Raw genomic sequence first — 17963 nt, 5'->3', positions numbered from 1 at the left:
ATTATTTACCTTTTAGGTAATAAGGGAAATATGTTGGGAAAGTAGAAGTTTAAGTAATGGGTAAAAAATTGAATAGAAATATTGTGGTACAGCTTTTTTCAGGCTATCTTATGTTAAGGTCCTTTCGTCATGATCCTACCTTAAATTCTTTAATGGAATTTAATTTTTAAGGCTAAGACAAACTTTTGTATTAAAATCTAGTCCATAATGACAGTCTAGTCATGTTCCAAGGTAGAGTCATCTGCTTTTTAGCCAAAGCAATCATTGATTTCAACCCAGAATTTTATATCTGCATATAGTAGTATCTGCCTGCCAAAAAAGGCATTTTCAAACATAATGGTTTAAGATAGTGTACCGTGCATTGTTTATAGAATATATTTCTTTATAGTACTTGTTACTTTAAGCTGAAAATTTCTTCCTGGGCTAGTATTTTAGCCTCTGTTTGTTTGGTTTGAACTCCAGAGAGGACACACAGCCAGAGTTTGCAACCGCCAACTTTTTAATTTTTTTCCTGCAGAACTGGTGATTGAACCTGGGACTTTTGTACTGAGCTACATTTCCAGCCCTTTTAAAATTTTTTATTTTGACACAAGTTCTTGTTAAGTTACTAAGTTGCTCAGGCTAGGCTCAAACTTGTGTTCTTCCTTCAGCCTTTCAGAGTACTGGATTACAGGCATGTGTGGTACTGCTATGCCTAGCTTCCAACCACTGTTCTTATTGAAAGTTTACAAGTTTGTGGTTAAAAATTTAAGGATCAGATAACCTATGATTCATATCTAATGCTAACTTTATTATCTTGACAGATAGTAAGAATGACTTAAAAATATCAATGTATATATGGAAATATAATAGCATAAGTATATAATCATTCAGTTTGCATACCTGACATTGCTAAGTGATTGCACACAAATGGTTAGTCTAGAGTTGTGCATGTAGGAATCAGTGATAGATTGACAATGATAGTGTTGAGCATTAAATACCAAATTAGAATTTCTATTTTGGGAGGGGGTACTATTTTGTTTTTTCCTGTACTGACACTTGAGTTTTTTTCTGTGGTCTTCACAGAGTAAAGTAACCCATCGTTATTTGATGTTTTTAATTCTTTGACTTTTTTCTCATCAATGAAAGAGGTGGCCATTAGACATTTGTAACTTATCTATGGCCTTCTATTCTGCAAGGATGATTTTTGTGTTCTCTAAAGCTGTACTTTTCAAATTGCAGTTTTCAGGCCATTTATTTATTCACTTTTTTTTTTCTGGCTGTCAGCCCATTTAATACAGGGACAAGAAATGGATTTAGTGGGTTATGACCAGCCTTGAAGCATGTCTTAGAATTAGAGAATATGAGTGTACTGCATATAGAAAATAATATATTGCTTTTTAAAAAAAATTTGTTTCAGTTTTTAGAAAGATTAAAATAAAAATATGCACATTTATGTTGAAACCGATTGGGTTAATTGTTTAGTTTCACTAAGTATATGCCTCCTATAGTTACAGTTGCTCAGAAGTGGTGCCCCCCAATCCAAAGGCTGACTTACTTGACAAAAATACGAACTAATATAAACATGAAGAGAGAATAAAATCTATAAAGATTTTTTAAAAAGCTGTCATAAAGTACAGAAATAAAATCAGTGTTTTGATTAAAAAACCAAGAACTCTAAGAACCCCTCCATTGTCTTTTATTTTGCTCTTTATATTTGTGTTTCTCATGTAAGACAAACCACGTGCTGTATAAGCTTATGTGTCTGATTTATTTCACTTAACACGATGAGGTCCATTTTGTGCATATGTTTTCCTACAAATGGTTCAAGTTTATCCTTCTTTATGCAGAGTAGTACTCAATTGTGCGTAAGTGCCACATTTTCTTTATCCTTTCATTTGCTGATGGACATATAGGCTGCTTCTAAGATTTAGTTACTGTGAATTGTGCTGCAATGAGTATGGTTATACCTATCTCATTGTGTTGTGTAAATATGTCTTTAACCTGTTTGGGAAGATACCTACAGAGGGGACTAGATGGGTCAAATGAAATTTCTAGTTTTAGAGCAATCTCTGTACTGATTTCCAGAGTGATTTTATCAGTTTACATTCCCACCAACAAGGTAGAAGTTTCCTTCTTTCCCTTCTGTAGCCTCACTAAATTTATTACTCATTTCTTGGTGATAACCATTCTTTCTGAAGATGTAATTTCAGTTTTGTTTTAATTTGTATTTCTCTAATGGCCAGCAGTATTGCACATTTGTTCTTATATTTATTGGCCATTCATACTTCTTTTGAGAAAAGTCTATTAATTTGGTTGCCCATTTTTGATTGGGTCTTTTGTTTTTGGCCTTTTAATTTTTTTGAGTTCTATATATATTCTAGATATTTGTTTTCTGATGAATAGGTGGCAAAAACCCGTTCTGTAGGTTGTTTCTTTACGCTTTTGGCGGTTTCTTTTTCTTTAAAAAGGCGATGAACCTTTTAAATTTGATATGATCTTATTTGTTGATTCTTAGTATTCTTGTGCAATTGGAGTTCTGTTGAGAAAGTCCTTGCTTATACCTTTGTCTTGTCTTCCAAGAGTTTTACCTGTTTTATCTTCAGCAGGTTAAGCATTTCTGTTTCAATGTTTAGATTTTTGATCCGTTCGGACTTCACTTTAGTAAATGGTGAGAGATACAGATCTCGAGTCAGTCTTTGGCATGTGGATAGCCAGTGAGCACGATTTGTTTGTTTGTTTGTATTTATTTATGTTTTTATTTTAAAGAGAAAAATGCAAAATTTCAAAACAAGACAATAGGAGGGTAGCAATGGTAAATACATTGCATGTTGTTATCTTTAAGTTAGTTACTCAGAGTATAAGATATAGGCATTTAATTTTTTTTGTTGTTGATACTGGGAATATAACTCAGGACCTTGCTCTTGCCAGGCAGGCACTGTGCCACTGAGCTATATCTCTGGCCCTAGGCATTTAGTTGTCCAAGCAATATTAGCACAAACCTTTCTTTTCAGTGAACTAAGAGAAATTAGTAGTATAACTGTCTTAACTATCATATATATATATATATATATATATACTTTTTTTTATTTTTAAATTTTTTTTTGGCTTTCCCCTTCTTTCTTTTCTCTTTTTCCCCATCCCAGTTTCTCTTTCCTTTTAAATAGTTTCCTCCCATTTTACAATATCTGGTGCACGTTTTGGATCTTACTCTTTCAGCTTCTCACGCTAGGGAGACGATCTGATGTTTGCACATGTGAGTCTGATTTATTTCACTTATGAGTATGGTGTCAGGTTGCATCCTTTTACCTATAAAAGTTTTAAGTTTATTTATGGCTGAGTAGTGCTCCATTGTATAAAAAGACCACATCTTTTTTATCCATTCCTCAGTTGATGCACATTTGGGTTGTTTTTAAGATTTGGTTAGTACAAATTGTGCTGCTATAAACATGGGTGCACATACATCGTTGTGGTATGATGTTTTTAATTCTTCTAGGAAGATACCCAGTGGAGGAATAGCTGGGTCAAGTGGGACCTCCAATCCTAGTTTTTTGAGGACTCTCCACACTGATTTCCACAGTGGTCGCACCAGTTTCAGAGTACTGTAGTTTTCAATGTAGAAGTCTTTTACATCCTTTGTTAGACTGATTTCTAGGTATTTCATTTCTTTGGATGCTATTATGAAAGGTGTTGTTTCCCTAATTTCTCTCTCAGTGAGTTTGTTATTCATGTACGGGAAGGCTATTGATTTTTCAGTGTTGACTTTGTATCCAGCTATGCTACTGAATGAATTTACTCATTAAATCTAGCAGTTTTTTTGTGGGGTTTTTGGGGTTTTCTATGTGAAGTATCATGTCATTTACAAATAATGATAATTTAACTTCTTCCTATCATTGTTCCTTTTATTTCTTTCTCTTGTCTAGTTGCTCTGGCTAAAGTTTCCAGGATTATGTTGAATAAAGAGTGGGAACAGACCCCTGGGGACTGGGATATAGCCCAGTGGCACAGCGCCTGCCTCGCAAGTGTGAGGTCATGAGTTTGATTCCTGGCGCCAGAACAACAGCAGCAACAAAAATAGATGCGCAAAGAGTGGGGACAGGGGACGTCCTTGTCTTGTTCCTCATTTTAGAGTGAAAGCTTTCAGTTTTTGTCCATTTAGTATAATGTTGGCTAACATATTTAGTATAATGTTGGTTTGTCATAGATGGCTTTTATCAGATTGAGATAAAGAGCATCTATTCTTATTTTCTATAGGTTTTTTATCATGAATGGGTGCTGGACTTTGTCAAAAGCTTTTTCTGCCTCTATTCAGATGATCATATGATTTTTTTTTTCTTTTTTCTATTATATTGAGACAGGGTCTTACTATGCAGTTCAGGCTGCCCTTGAGCTCACTTTGTAGCCCAGGCTGACCTCAAACTTTCAATGATCCTCCTACCTCGGCCTCCTGAGTGCTGGGATTATCGGTATGAGCTACCATGCCTGGCTCCAATCATACGATTTTTGTCCTTTGCTCTGTTAATATGGTGTATTACATTTATTGATTTACATATGTCAAACCATCCCTGAATCCCTGGGATGAATCTCACTTGGTCATAGTGTATAATCTCTTGATGATATGCTGCATTGTGTTTGCCAGTATCTTATTGAGGATTTTTGCATTTATGTTCATTAGGAAGCTTGGCCTGTAGTTATCTTTCTTGGTTGGGTCCTTCTCCAATTTTGGTATCAGGGTAATGCTTGCTTCCAGGAATGAATTTTGGAATATTGCAACCCTTTCAATTTTATTAAAAGAGTTTGAGCAGTACTGGTGTTAGGTCTTCTATAAAGTTCTTGGAAAATTCAGTAGTGAATCCATCAGGGCCTGGGCTTTTCTTTGTTGGTAGGTTTTTTACTGTCTTCAATTTCATTGATACTGGTTGTTTAGGATTTTTATATCTTGATTCAGCTTTGATAATTCATATGTATCTAGGAATCTGTCCCTTCTGCATTTTCCATCTTATTAGAATATAAGTTTTCAAAGTGGGTGTAGATGATCTTCTGGATTTCTTCAGGGTCTGTGTGGTTTCATCCTTTTCATTCCTAATTCCATGGATTTGAGTCTTCTTTTCCCTTTTTGATAAGATTGGATAAAAATTTGTCAGTTTTATTTAATCTTTCAAAGAACCACATCTTCAATTCATTAATTCTTTGTATTGTTTTCTTAGTCTCCAGTGCTTTAATTTCTTGTATGAGCTTTTGGCTTAATCTCCTCTTTTTTTTGTAGAAGTTTGAGAGTCACCATTAAGTTGTTTATTTGCACTTGTTCTGTTTTCCTGATACGGGTATTCACTGCTATAGAGTTCCCTCTTAGGAATGCTTTCAGTTTGTCCCATAAGTTCTGGTATGTTGTATTGTCATTATCATTTAATTGCAGAAACTAATTGCTTCTTTAATTTCATTTGTGACTCATTGGTTGTTCCAGAGGGTGTTATTTAATTTCCATGTTTATGAAGTTCTTGTGGATTTTTTTGACATTGATTTCCAATTTCATTGCACTATGGGCTGATAACGTACATGGAATAATTTCAGTTCCTTTGCATTTACTTAAACATGTTCTTTGAGTTAGTATGTGGCCTGTTTTGGAGAATGTTCTGTGTGCAGCTGAGAAGTATGTGTATTTTGATGTGGGGTGGAACATGCTGCAAACATCTACTAAGTCTGTTTTTTGAGAAGTTTGGTTCAGTTCTAATATTTCATTGTTGATTTTTTTTTTTTTTTGTCTAGTTGCTCTGTCTTTTTGTGACAGTGGGGTACTGAGATCCCCCAATACAATAGTATTAGTGCTTATTTGATTTTTCATGTCTGTTAATATTTGTTTTATATGGTTGGGTGCACTGGTATTTGTTGTATATATATTTATGATTCTTATCTCTTCCTCTTGGATTGTTCCCTTTACAAGGATGTAGTGACCTTTTCTCTGTTAATCAGTCTTTGCTTGAAATTCACTATGTCTGTAAATACAAGACCTACTCCTACTTTCTTTCAGGTTCCTGTCACATGGAGTATTGTTTTCCATCCTCTGACTTTCAGTCTGTGGATTTTTTTAACTGTGTGAACTAGATTTGTAGTTATATAACAAAATCTCTAACAGACCAGAAAATTATATGAGTATATATGTCCTTAATGTCAGTTTTACTCTCAGGAGTTCAAATTTAAAAAGGGTCAGGGAAAAAAGAGAGAGGTAGAAGAAGAGATTAGAAGTCAGGAGAACAAAGTGGGATCACGCTAACTTTGAGAAACTGGTGCAGAAGACTGGAAGGAAAGAGAAGGAAGAGATAAAAAGAGCAGACCAAGAACCACAAAGAGGCTCGAAACCACAGTTATACTCATATAAAAACAAGATCAAATGATGGAGAAAAAAACAGAACAAAACAAAACAAAACAAAACAAAACAAAAAATAGAAACAAAACCAGAATAACAACAAAAAACAAACAAGAAAGGGGGAAAAAGTCCACTTCCAGGTGTGTCTCTGCTGTCACTGGTAGAAAATGTGTGTAGACAGAGTCCAAATTCATGCTGATCTATCTCTGCAAACCAGCGGTAGCTTTTTGGCAGGGTGGTGGAAAGGGTTAGACAGCCTATATCTTCTGCCCTAGACCAGATTCTTTCAGCCTGCAGCCATCAGTGCACCTTCTCCGGGCCTGAGCCCAGCTGGGAGCTGCTAGGTGGAGCTGGCAGCTGCTCTGAGTTCGGAGCTCAGTTGGCTTCTCTCCAAGATGGCTTCCAGCCTATTGCTTTCTTGCATGGGATGACTGAGCCCTCAGCACTCACCATGAGCTAGTGCAGTCCTTCACATTTGCTGCCCCCCTCCACTGCTGCGTTTCTCTGTGGAGTCCTCTAGGGTCACCAATAGTCACTGTGTGTCTGGAGGTTTGAACGGCACCTCTTGCACAGTGAGAGGGGAGAAAGTTCCACCAGCTACCTTATTCCTCTTCTTTGAAGTTTTCTTTCACTCTCTGTGGGCTTCATTTTGTGCCTCAGATCCTTCCTGGATTCAGGGGACCCACTTCTCTACCTCTTATTTTCCTCACATTCCAGCACCTGGCTGGTAACATTCAGAGAGGCTCTTTTCTCTACTGCTTACTACTCTGCCATCTTGGGTGATCACCCACCATTTGTTTTTAAAGATGATGTCTTTCAGTGTAAGTTTTTGGTCCTCTTGTCAAAGATCAGGTAGCTGAATGTATCTGGAGTTGTTTCTACATCCTCTATTTTGTTTCAGTATCCATGTGTCTGTTTTATGGCCAGTAATATGCTGGGTTTTTTTTTTTTTTTTTTTTTTTTTTTAAATCACTGTACCTGTCTTAGGTTTCTCTCATTGCTGAGACAAAATACCCAATACCCATAAGAGACGAAAGATTTATTTAGCTCACAGTTTGTAGAGGTTTTAATTCATAGTTGGCTGGCTCCAGCGCAAGGTGGCATGACAGAAAGGCATCACAGCAAGTGAACAGTCCATGGTAAAGCACTGCAGACAGAAGGCAGCAAGCAAGCCACAAACAGGGACCCTCTTTCTGTTCCTTATATTTTATCTAGGCTACACACTCTTAGGGTGGGTAGCACTCATCCAGGTGTGGGGCACCCTTAATTCTACCCAGAATTATGCCAAACCAATCAGTGGAGTAATTTAATCACACACCTTGATCCCGCATCATACGCCCTAGATCCAGCCGCCTCTGAAAAGCCCCACCTGTGACCCCATGAGGCTTTGGAGGGATATCTAGACACAGCTATAACAGTACTTTTGTAGTATAACTTTAAGTGTAGGTTGTACTCTGGTTGCCCAAGCTTGCTTTTGTTACTATAGGTCTCTTCTGGATCTGTATGAATTTTAAGGTTGTTTAGTTCTGTGAAGAATGGATTGAGATTGTGTTAAATCTCTATATTAGTTTGGGAAGTATGGTTTTTTGAATTATATTGGTTCTACCTATCCAAGGGATAGGATATCTCCTTATTTTCTGATATCCCCTTCAATCATTTTTTCAGAGTACTATAGTTTTCATTGCAGAGGTCTTTTACTTCCTTGGTTAGGTTTAATTTTTCTTGATGCTATTGGGGAAGGCATTGTTTCCCTAATTTCTGGGTGAGTTTACTATTGATGTGTAGGAACACTTGATTTTATCTGAGTGTGAATGTGTGTGTGTGTGTGTGTGTGTGTGTGTGTGTGTGTGTGTGTGTGTGTGTTGGCTTTGTATCTTGTTATACTACTGAATTTGGCTAAATATCTAGGAATGTTTGGGTGGGATGTTTTGGATCTTCTATATAGAGGATCATGTCATCTGGAAATAATGATAGTGTGACTTCTTCCTTTCCTGTGTATATCTCTTTTCTTTTTATCTCTTGCTGATTGCTGTTGCTAATGTTTCAAGAACTATATTGAACCAAAGTGGTGCTAGCACACATCTCTGTCTTGTTTCTGATTTTAGAGGAAAAGCTTTCAGCTTTTCTCCATTTAATATTATGTTGACCATTGTTTTATCATAAAATGGCTTTTATTAGATTGGGAGAAGGTCATTCTATATTTTCTTTAGGGTTTTTTTTTTTTTAAATCATGAATGGATGTTGGGTTTTTAAAGGCTTTTTCTGCATCAGTTGAGATGATCATGTGGTTATTGTCCTTGCTTCTGTTTATGTGGTGTATTGCATTTATTGATTTGTGTATGTTGAACCATCCTTTTATTCTTGGGATGACTCCTACTTGGTCAGGGATATGTGATTTCTTTTTATGACTTCTTGCATTCTGTTTGCCAGTATCTTTTTGAGGATTTTTTTGTCTGTATTCACTAAAGAGATTGCCTATAGGTCTCTATTTTGGTTGGGTCCTTGTTTGGTTTTGGAACCAGGGTAATGCTAGCTATCAGGAATCATACTCCTTCCCTTTCAGTTTCATTAAAGAGTTTGAGGAGCATTTGTGTTAGATCTCTAAAGTGGAATTTGGCAGTGAATCCATGAGGATCTGGCCAAAAAGTTGTAGTTCTTTTTATTAAGTGGTATTAATTCTGTGTTGTTTTGCCTTGCTAAAAATTAAGTGAGCAGGAAAAGTTCCAGTTTGTGGTTTCTAATGGTATACCATATCCTCTACATCACTTTCAAGAGTCCCTTTTCATCTATTTTGTTTGAAATAAAGGTTATTATAGGAGATTATCTAGGGAGTAGAAGTGGAGAGCCTAACAGTAGTAGCTTTTGAGTGGTGTTAACTGAGGCTGTTTTATTAAGTAATGATCTCTTATTTTGCTTGTTGGCATGTCTCTTGGTGTTTATTAACCCTTAGGTGGGTTGGTTTCAAATGACCAGTGCTAGCATATTCTGGAGTTAATAAGTCTCCCCATTATATTAAATGGAAAAGAACAGAATAGGAAATATAATACAATATAGATTATTTTGTTTTGTTTTTTGGTTTTTTTGAGATGGGGTATTGCTATGTAGTGTAGGCTGAACTTGTACTCACTGTGTAGTCTAGGCTGGCCTTGAACTCCTGGCTATCCTTCTGAGTGCTGAGATTACCATGGCTCACTATAGTTTTTTAAAATTTTAGTTTCAAAAGTATGTGTAAGTCTTAGGTCTCAGAGACCTAAGTTTTAGTAATGACCAACTGGGAAGCTCTGTGAAACTGTCTTATTGACACATTTTTCAGGCAGAAAAGCCGTCAGCTAAGATAGGTATTACCAAATTAATGGCAAGAAATAGATAATTAGGTATGAAACCTTTTTTTTCCCCCTGCTGTGTGTTTGTTTGCTTTAGTAAATTTAAAATGCTTATAGTTAAATTTATAATACTTCTTAGTTGTAGAGATATTTGCATTGATGGAAGTGTATCATATAGTTAAAAATTAAAAAAAATTGGTGATACACACTGAAACCCGTGCTTATGTGTACATTTGTCCATTTAACAGGTACTACTTTTAATTCAGAAGATAAGTTCAATGTTATAAAAATTAAGCATCTCTCATATACATTACAAATATTTAAGGTAATCAAATTTTAAAGCTTTTGTTTTTGTGAGGATTTTGATAATAGTTAAACTTCTATTTTTCTAGGCTATCACAATCTTCTCATAACAGCAGATATTTTGTTTTCTTGAACAAATGAGGATGATCACAGTTTCTGGTGAATATTTTTAAATAAGACTTCAAAGGAGGGCAGTATCAGCACACATGTTTTAAAAGTATATCTAAAATATAGTTTCTTCCTCCTTAGAAAACAAAAAGAGTATGAAGATTTCTGGTAAATTGTTTCATAGCAATGGAATTTGTACATTAGCTTTCTACACTTGGGAGTTGAAAAAAATGGAAGCTTTCCTTGCCAAAAGAGGAAGACAAAAGATAATAAGCATAATTCATCTTTGTGAGTTCTTGGAAACCGAGTTAAAGTACATAGTTCTCTTCTCTGAATTGGGTATGCTGTATTCTTTAGAAACCATATTTTGAAATTATAGAAGATAGTGTAATAACCTCAGTTAACTGTCTTGAGTGTTGCTTGTCTTGTCCAAATGTGTGCAGGCATATGTTGTTAGTGGTGGAGGTAGTGAATGAGAGCATACGCATTTGAAGTAGGAAAGAATTTTGAATTTCTTCTGTTACTTTTCTTTTTGGTTGAGACAGGATCTTACCATGTAGTTCAGGCTGGCCTTGAACTCACTGTGTAACCCAGGCTGGTGTCAAACTTCTGCTTGCTTCCTGGATGCTGGGATTACAAGTACACACATACTCTCGTGCAGGTGTGTACTCTCTCTCTCTCTCTCTCTCTCTCTCTCTCTCTCTCTGTCTGTCTCTCTGTCTCTCTGTCTCTGCTTCTTCTGTTACTCTGTTTACCTAAACTCCTTCTATCCACCAACTGCTCTTTGCCTGCTCCCAGACTGTCCAGTTCATTATACTTTTCAGTAGCACTGCTTGGGTCTTCATTTTAAGAGGACTGATTCTTTTTTTTTTTCCCCTTGATCATGTTTTTTTATCTGCTTCATCATCACTATGTATATGCTGATTATGCTGTTGGGAGCAATGAGATGGCATTTGTTTCTTCAGAGCTGTGTCCTTTTCTTTCGCTAGATTTTTTTCTCCTGGTGCATAGTTTAAAAGGAGAGTACATTCTGGTTTAGCTGCAAATTGAAATTAGTAGCTAAAGGCAGCACCCCAATTCCACATCTAAGATTAGAAGAAAGAGCATAAGTTACTACACTCATTATGAAGCATGACTTTTGAATACTTGGTTATTAAAGACAAGTCAAAATCTCCCTCCAGGAATGAAGATTAGCTGCTGTGAGACTGTTTTTCAAAAAATGTTTTAAATTCTGAATATAATAAAACTTTAAAAATGTTTTAAAGCCAGGTGGCACACATTTGTAATCCTAGTACCCAGGAGGCTGAAATAAGTTCACCACGAGTTCGAGGTCAGCCTGGAGAGATCCTGTCTCAAAAAACCAAAATAAATAACTAAATAAATAAACACATTTTAAAGAAAGGTTTAAACAAATTATCTCATTACTTTGAACAAATATCTCACACTGTTTTGGAAGTCTGTGAAATCTGTCATATTTCTTAATAGAGTACTCAAATATGAACCTAATTGCAAAAGTGAAATGTGGTATGCCAGTGGTACCTGTCAGGAAAATCAAGGAATGAGAAAAATATATTCTTTTAGAAAATAGAGTGAAGTCACTTTGTTTTCTTACTTACACTATGAAACAGCTAGGTCATTATGAAAAGAGCTTGTAAATGAACAGGAAGCTGTGTTCATTCTTTCTTCAAAATGCCTACCCTGTTGCTTAGGTGAGGAACAGTTTTCATTAGTGACTAGTGAACATTGTGAGTCTCTCTTAGCCCATTGAGGGGGAGCTATGAAGTAAGATGATGTCGACCTTAAGTGACCTTCTGGACCAGGTTTTGAGAGTTGCTTTTACAATTATCATGTTGGCATATAATATTTAAAAGTGTAAACTGTAAACCCGCTACTCTGGAAATCATGATCATGAGGACCTTCCTTTTTCTTCCTACCCCCTAATTGTTATGAGTAATCCTGGGCTAAACTTAGAATGGGAAGGTAGAATAGAAATCTTTAAAAAAAAAAAAGCATTTACTTTGATTGAAGGCTCTTTTGTTTATCACAATAGTAGTGATGAAGATGATCAAGGATGTGTTCTGTGTGTGTTGGTGGTGATGATAGTAGCTAAGCAGTTAGATTAATCTAATATACATTCCATTTAGCCTTATTGTAGTTCCTTTATTGTTGAAATTCCTTTAGAAAAATTTCTGAGTGAAAAATTTTAACGTGGATCAGAGATGGGGCAGAGGTAGGTAGCATGCATATTTGTTGTTGTTGTTGTTTTTTTTCATATTTGTGAAGTAAAGGTGGTTTGAGCAGTAGTGTCCACTGCAAGCATTCACATTTGAAATACCCAGTCTATCCCTATGACAGGAGCCGATTTTTAATCTTTGCCATAGTTTCCAAATCTGCTACTTTTGCCTCATTAACAGGTTTTGTTTATGGCCCCATGATATTGAATAGCAAGTACTCAGTAAATTTTTGTCAGATGAATACATTTTTGGTAGTACTAGGTTTTTGAGACATGCATCTGTCCTGTGGATGACCAATGGGCCACACACTTACCAGTCTCTTAATTTACAAGTGGAGAGAAAGACTAGATGTATAAGGAAGTATTTACAAATTTGTCATCATTGAACTCTTGTGAGAGTTCTCAAGTCTGAAAAATCTAAGTATGCTTGAGGGATTCCTTAGCAAGTATTTTGCATTAATTAACTCACATGCCACACCAGCTGTGTAGCATTCCCATTTCACAGATGTGGAGACCAAAGCTATAGAACAACTGTTAAGGTGCTGAAGTGGTTTGTTGATATCTTGTTCATTTTTGGTTAGGAAGACCTGGACTTTGAGGAAACAAAGAAATAGTTAACATAATAATTCAACAGATTTTTCTCATAAGGAATGAATATCCAAGTGGGAATTTATAGGGAAAGACAGATTATGATCTGTGCTTATATTCACAGAAGAAAACTTGTATATTCTAGCTAAAACATTTCCATACTGGGACTGACCAGATTTGGTTTGGTGGGAGGTAGACAATTGCCCTTTTATGGCCACCAGATCCTCCAGTGCTCTCTTTTGTTTCTCTTTGACTTGGTGGCTCTATACTCCTTCAAAGAGTCATTTTTCTCTTCTGTCTTTTGTTCCTGCTCCCTTGACTCCAACGTTCTCTCTCTCTATTTGTTCTCTATCCCCTCTTTGTACTCCCAAGCCCCCTTCTCACTCTTTCTTTCCCTCCCTCCTTATTACTTGCAACTTGAACAAAGGAATTTGCATTCTGCTTGCAAAGGAATAACAATAATGTAAATATTGAACGAGGTCAATTTTGAGTTACAGAGCAGATCAAGTAAGAAGTGAGCTGACCAACAAGGGTCACGAGGAAGAGGCTATGAAAATAGTATAAATCTTCAATCCTAGGAGGTTGTCCATAGTTAAAAGAGCTGACCCAGCATAATAGTATTTCTCTTTCAAAATAGAGCTTGTTGGCCTCTGAGTACTGACATAGGCTATGTTCTTGCACTGACTGTATAGAAAGACAAGGCAGAGTAACCCTGCATATGTACCCCTCAGCCCACGCCTATGCCTGGTCTTTATTGTGGATGGGACAGGGATGGGTTGAGGCACGGAACTGGGAATTGGGGTAGGGGAGAGAAGGAGCTAATGGCCAAACCAGAATGACATTAATTCTTGAGGAATACTGTAACCAAACCAAAGCATTGACAGATGTAACAAAATACCACAGAGGAGGTAATTAATTTTAAATTAAAGGTTTATTTCTTATAGTTCTGGAGGCCGAGAAATTCATGGTTGAGGGGCCACATATGGTGAGGTCCTTCTTTCTTTCTGTGTCATAACATGGTAGAAGGTATCACATGGACATATAAGAGTGTGAGAGGGGGCCAAATTTGATTTTATATCAAAACCACTCCCCCAGTAACATCAACCCATTCATGAAGACAGCAGTATTAAAGAATTCATGAGCACTGAGCCTTTGTGATCTAACCACCTCCCAGTAGGCCCCACCTCCTAACACTGTTGCATTGGGAGAGTATATTTCTAACACTAAGACTTTGATGGACACATTCAAACCTTAGCAGTAATTAAGAAGAAATTAAGAATGGCTCCCTTCAATTTGGATTTTCATTCCAAAAGTGCAGATTTATACAATACTTAGAACTAATACCTTCTTAATCTTAAATTTTTCTCCACATCCAGAGCTACTAATATTTCAAATTTGTTAAACACATTATTGATTTAAACATAATGATTTAGTAGATTATTATTACAATAAAGAACTTCCTGTTGAAATTGTTGGAAATCTGCTCACAGTATATGCAAATTTTCCTATCAGTTTTAAACAAGAGGACACTGAAAGGACTGATAAGGTCTATTGAGAGCTGCACATGATGGCAGTTCTTCATAGGATCTGAAAATGTGAATCAACACTTTTCTTCTGGAGACAGTATTTTGCAGTATAATTCAGACTGGCCTGTGTAGACCACATCAGCATTGAGTTGGCAGTCTTGCTGCCTCAGCTTCCAGAGTGGAATTACCACTTTTTTAAAGTGTTAACGTGATTCGTAAGGAGCATTTGTTATTTTTTGAGCAAGAGATAGTAACCTTTACCACTGTATCTTTGTGGGGGCATTCTCATGGGAAAAATAACTTCACTCATGTGAGGAAATTAACCATTGCTTTAGCTATTTGGACTTAGTAAAAGTGTTCCCTTTTCATTGTAAGATTTGTTCCATTAATACCAGCTCATTTATATTTTTTCCCTCCATTACAGAATTAACCTTTTAGGCACTTCAGATCTGTTTATAATTTGTTCATTTAAAAATAGTTGATCTAAATAATACTATAATTTAAGGCTGCAATTTCATAATAGTTTTTTGTTTCTGGTGCCTGTGTTCCTTTTTAACATATTACTTGCTTTTATAGTTGTTCAAGCTTGTAACTTTGAGCATATGTCTCAAAAGTGCACGATGGCCAGCATAAATGATATATCCTAAAATATCCATTTTGCATGTCAAGTTTGTTATGGAAATGGGTTGCAGTTTTCTTCTTTGCTAGGTTACTTATAATTCTTCAAAGATTCTGGGTTTGATTGATCTCTAGAGCTTTTAACACAGATTTTCCTCGTTTAGTCTTACAGTTTTCATCATATTCTGTGGTTGAATTATATTTTATCCTCAGGATTCAACAATCTTGGTTTGCTTAGAAATAGTTTACAGTATAATAAGTAATTTTTCTGAAACAAAATAAATTTCCAGATGAGGAGTAGTTTACTTAATGGGAAAAGTGAACGGACAGTACCAGTGAGTTAGGGGAAGAGAGGAAAAAGTCTTTTGAGGGAAGGCAAGGAAGATAAGTAATTTGTGAATGGCTTCCTCATGTATTTGTCTGTGGGACTCTTTATCTTCATTCTCAGTAGATCAATGTGTGATCAGAAGTAGTACCTTGTGACTTTATGAGCTTCAGCTTTGTAGATTAAAAATAATCTAATAATTAAATGTTGGCTCATAATGAGATTTAAGTGAAAGCATATATATGTAGATATATTCTGTCTGTTGGTATTTGTTTTCTCTACTGTATGAGGACAATATAGAAAGTTATGGGTATAGGTGGCAATAAGACTTTCATCTAACTATGGAATCAGGAAATGAAGACAGATTTTTAGAAAGGTAGTTAATGGCATTTGTCACTGAATTGTTTGTGGTGAAAGTCAAGAATGAGGAGGAAGGTACAGAATATCAGTACTGTGGAGAAGGGCAGACTTATGTGGGTTAAGGAACATGCATGTGCAGAAGTGACTGAAGAATTTTAAGAAATTGCTGCAGTGGAGCTTATCTCTACAGAAAAACTTAAAATTTAATTTAAACCTGATAACTAGACAGTAAACTAGTAAATTAACTCTGTAACATAACAGTTTTGTGGTTTGCATATTTACATTATTAACAGTTATGTAGAAGTAAATACATAATTTGAATGAGCCAGATTATGAAAGTTAAGTCCACATCTACTGGAGGCCTTATCCTTGGCTTCCTGAGTGACACCCACAGTTACGATACTGCCCATTCATTGCTCAGTGTGCCTCCCACTGAAACAGAACTTCGAGGAAGAGCTTATGCAGACGGCCAAGTGTGGAGAAAGGCAAGTGGATCTCAGATCTGCCTCCCTGCAGATAGTGTTGGGAGGTTTATGAAATAATGCAGCAAGATAATTTAAAGCATAGGGGCAGGAGACTGGAAATGAAATCAGTGGTGCGTTTGCACATATATAATCTTTACAAGATTCATGTTCAAAAAATGGGGGCAGTCACATGGTCTGGAGGTAAGAATTTTGGCCCCCTGATGTCAAAGAGGTCACCTGTCAGGCACCCACGAAGGCCTAGTTGAAGAGTTGTGGTTTCAACAAAATTGGTCTTTGTAACGTCTGCAACCCTCATCACGACTCACATATTAGTGGTGTTACCTACAGCAAAGCTAGTGGGACACCAGTGACACTGTTGCTGAGCTGTGTGACCTCTAACTTTAGTGATTTTTAAAGTCAACTGTAAGCAAGTAACTAAAGGTTTGCTGTCAGTTTCACTTATACCCTTAAGGCCTGAACTCCTTTACTAGTGTTTTGCCACCATAAGAAACTGATGCTCTGCTTTTAATCACCGCTTGGTGATCTGGCCAACCTCGGTTCCAAACGTTTTGCTTGTATGTTCGAGCAGAGGCTCTGATGGATCTGGAAACATTAGGCTGCAGATAAATACCACTCAAGCTTGTAGTCAGATCTTACATCAACTCCTGTGCCCCTTTGTGGTGTATTCCGCTGTCAGAGCCCCGTAGCCTCTTGAGAGGCTTGAGAGAGCAGATACTAGCTCCTTGGTCTGCTCTTGTGTTCCAAGCAGTGTATGAAGGCAGGTTGATAAATTAATGGTTCAGATGCATTTTGGCAGAAAGCCATCTTTTAAGCTTTGAATTGTGGTTAAGACCACTTCTTGAGTGGTTTTGGCTTTACCACAGATGTAAGTTTGTTCATTAGTAGTATGCCATTTGATAACAGAAAGTAAGTTACAATTTAAAAGAAAAGGATTATTTGGGGGATTAAGCAAAAAGTAATTTCCTTATCATGTGATGATATTACCTGAAATGGTTTGGACGTTTCTTCCCTGTTCTGACCATAAGAATTTTGATTCTCAATTTTACTGTACTGTTTTCTCTTTAACTCATGTAGGGTATTCATACTGTTTTCTTTTACTTGTTTTTAAAAATGGGAATTGCCATCTTTTGTTTATTTGTTTGTTTTCCTCTCTTGGCAATAGGCTTGAAACAGTTTAACTTCACCAGAGTCTTTGCTTTGGGCATTAGACCTTATATTAGTGCTCTCCTTGGTTAAGTGCCTTGATCTGTGGTTTATTGTTGGAAAGGAAGATTGAAAAGGCAAATCCACTAGTGAATTCAAGTACAGATCTCTGTCAGCTAACAAGGTGGCAGTTTCTGGTAAATCTGCTTTAAGTTGAAAATAAGTCAGAATTACATTTCATGCATCTAACCTACCTAATACAGCTTGGCAAGACAGTATTGGTTGTTTAGCTTTGTGATCATAGGGCTGACTGGCAGCTGTGACTTGCTGCCACTCCCAAGCACTTGAAGAAAATATTGTACCACATACTAGTGGACAGAGCAAATGTAAAAAATCTGAACTGTGGTTTCTACTGAATGAATGTAACTTCTGTACCATTGTAGACTTGAAAAATTCTCATTTGGAGCATGTAAGTCAGGGACCATTTGTTTATAATACACACTGACGATGAAGAATTTTGGCTGCTTACAAAATTGACTGATCATGGTTTGATGGAAGTTAGGCTGGTGTAGCATCTGCATAGTTTCTTTTTTTTTTTTTTTTTCCTG

The 17963-nt window shown here is 36.4% G+C and overlaps 1 protein-coding gene across 5 annotated transcripts in view; it reads left to right on the top strand.

Annotated features, from left to right (window-relative positions):
- The window catches only part of Rbpj (recombination signal binding protein for immunoglobulin kappa J region), a 246381-nt gene that overhangs the window by 172475 nt on the left and 55943 nt on the right, over nucleotides 1–17963 (top strand). The gene's annotated exons all lie outside the window — the stretch shown is intronic.

The sequence above is a fragment of the Chinchilla lanigera genome, unplaced genomic scaffold (assembly GCF_000276665.1).
Source record: "Chinchilla lanigera isolate Chin_1 unplaced genomic scaffold, ChiLan1.0 scaffold00042, whole genome shotgun sequence".
Lineage (NCBI taxonomy): Eukaryota > Metazoa > Chordata > Mammalia > Rodentia > Chinchillidae > Chinchilla > Chinchilla lanigera.
This window is presented reverse-complemented; position numbering and strand designations above follow the sequence as displayed.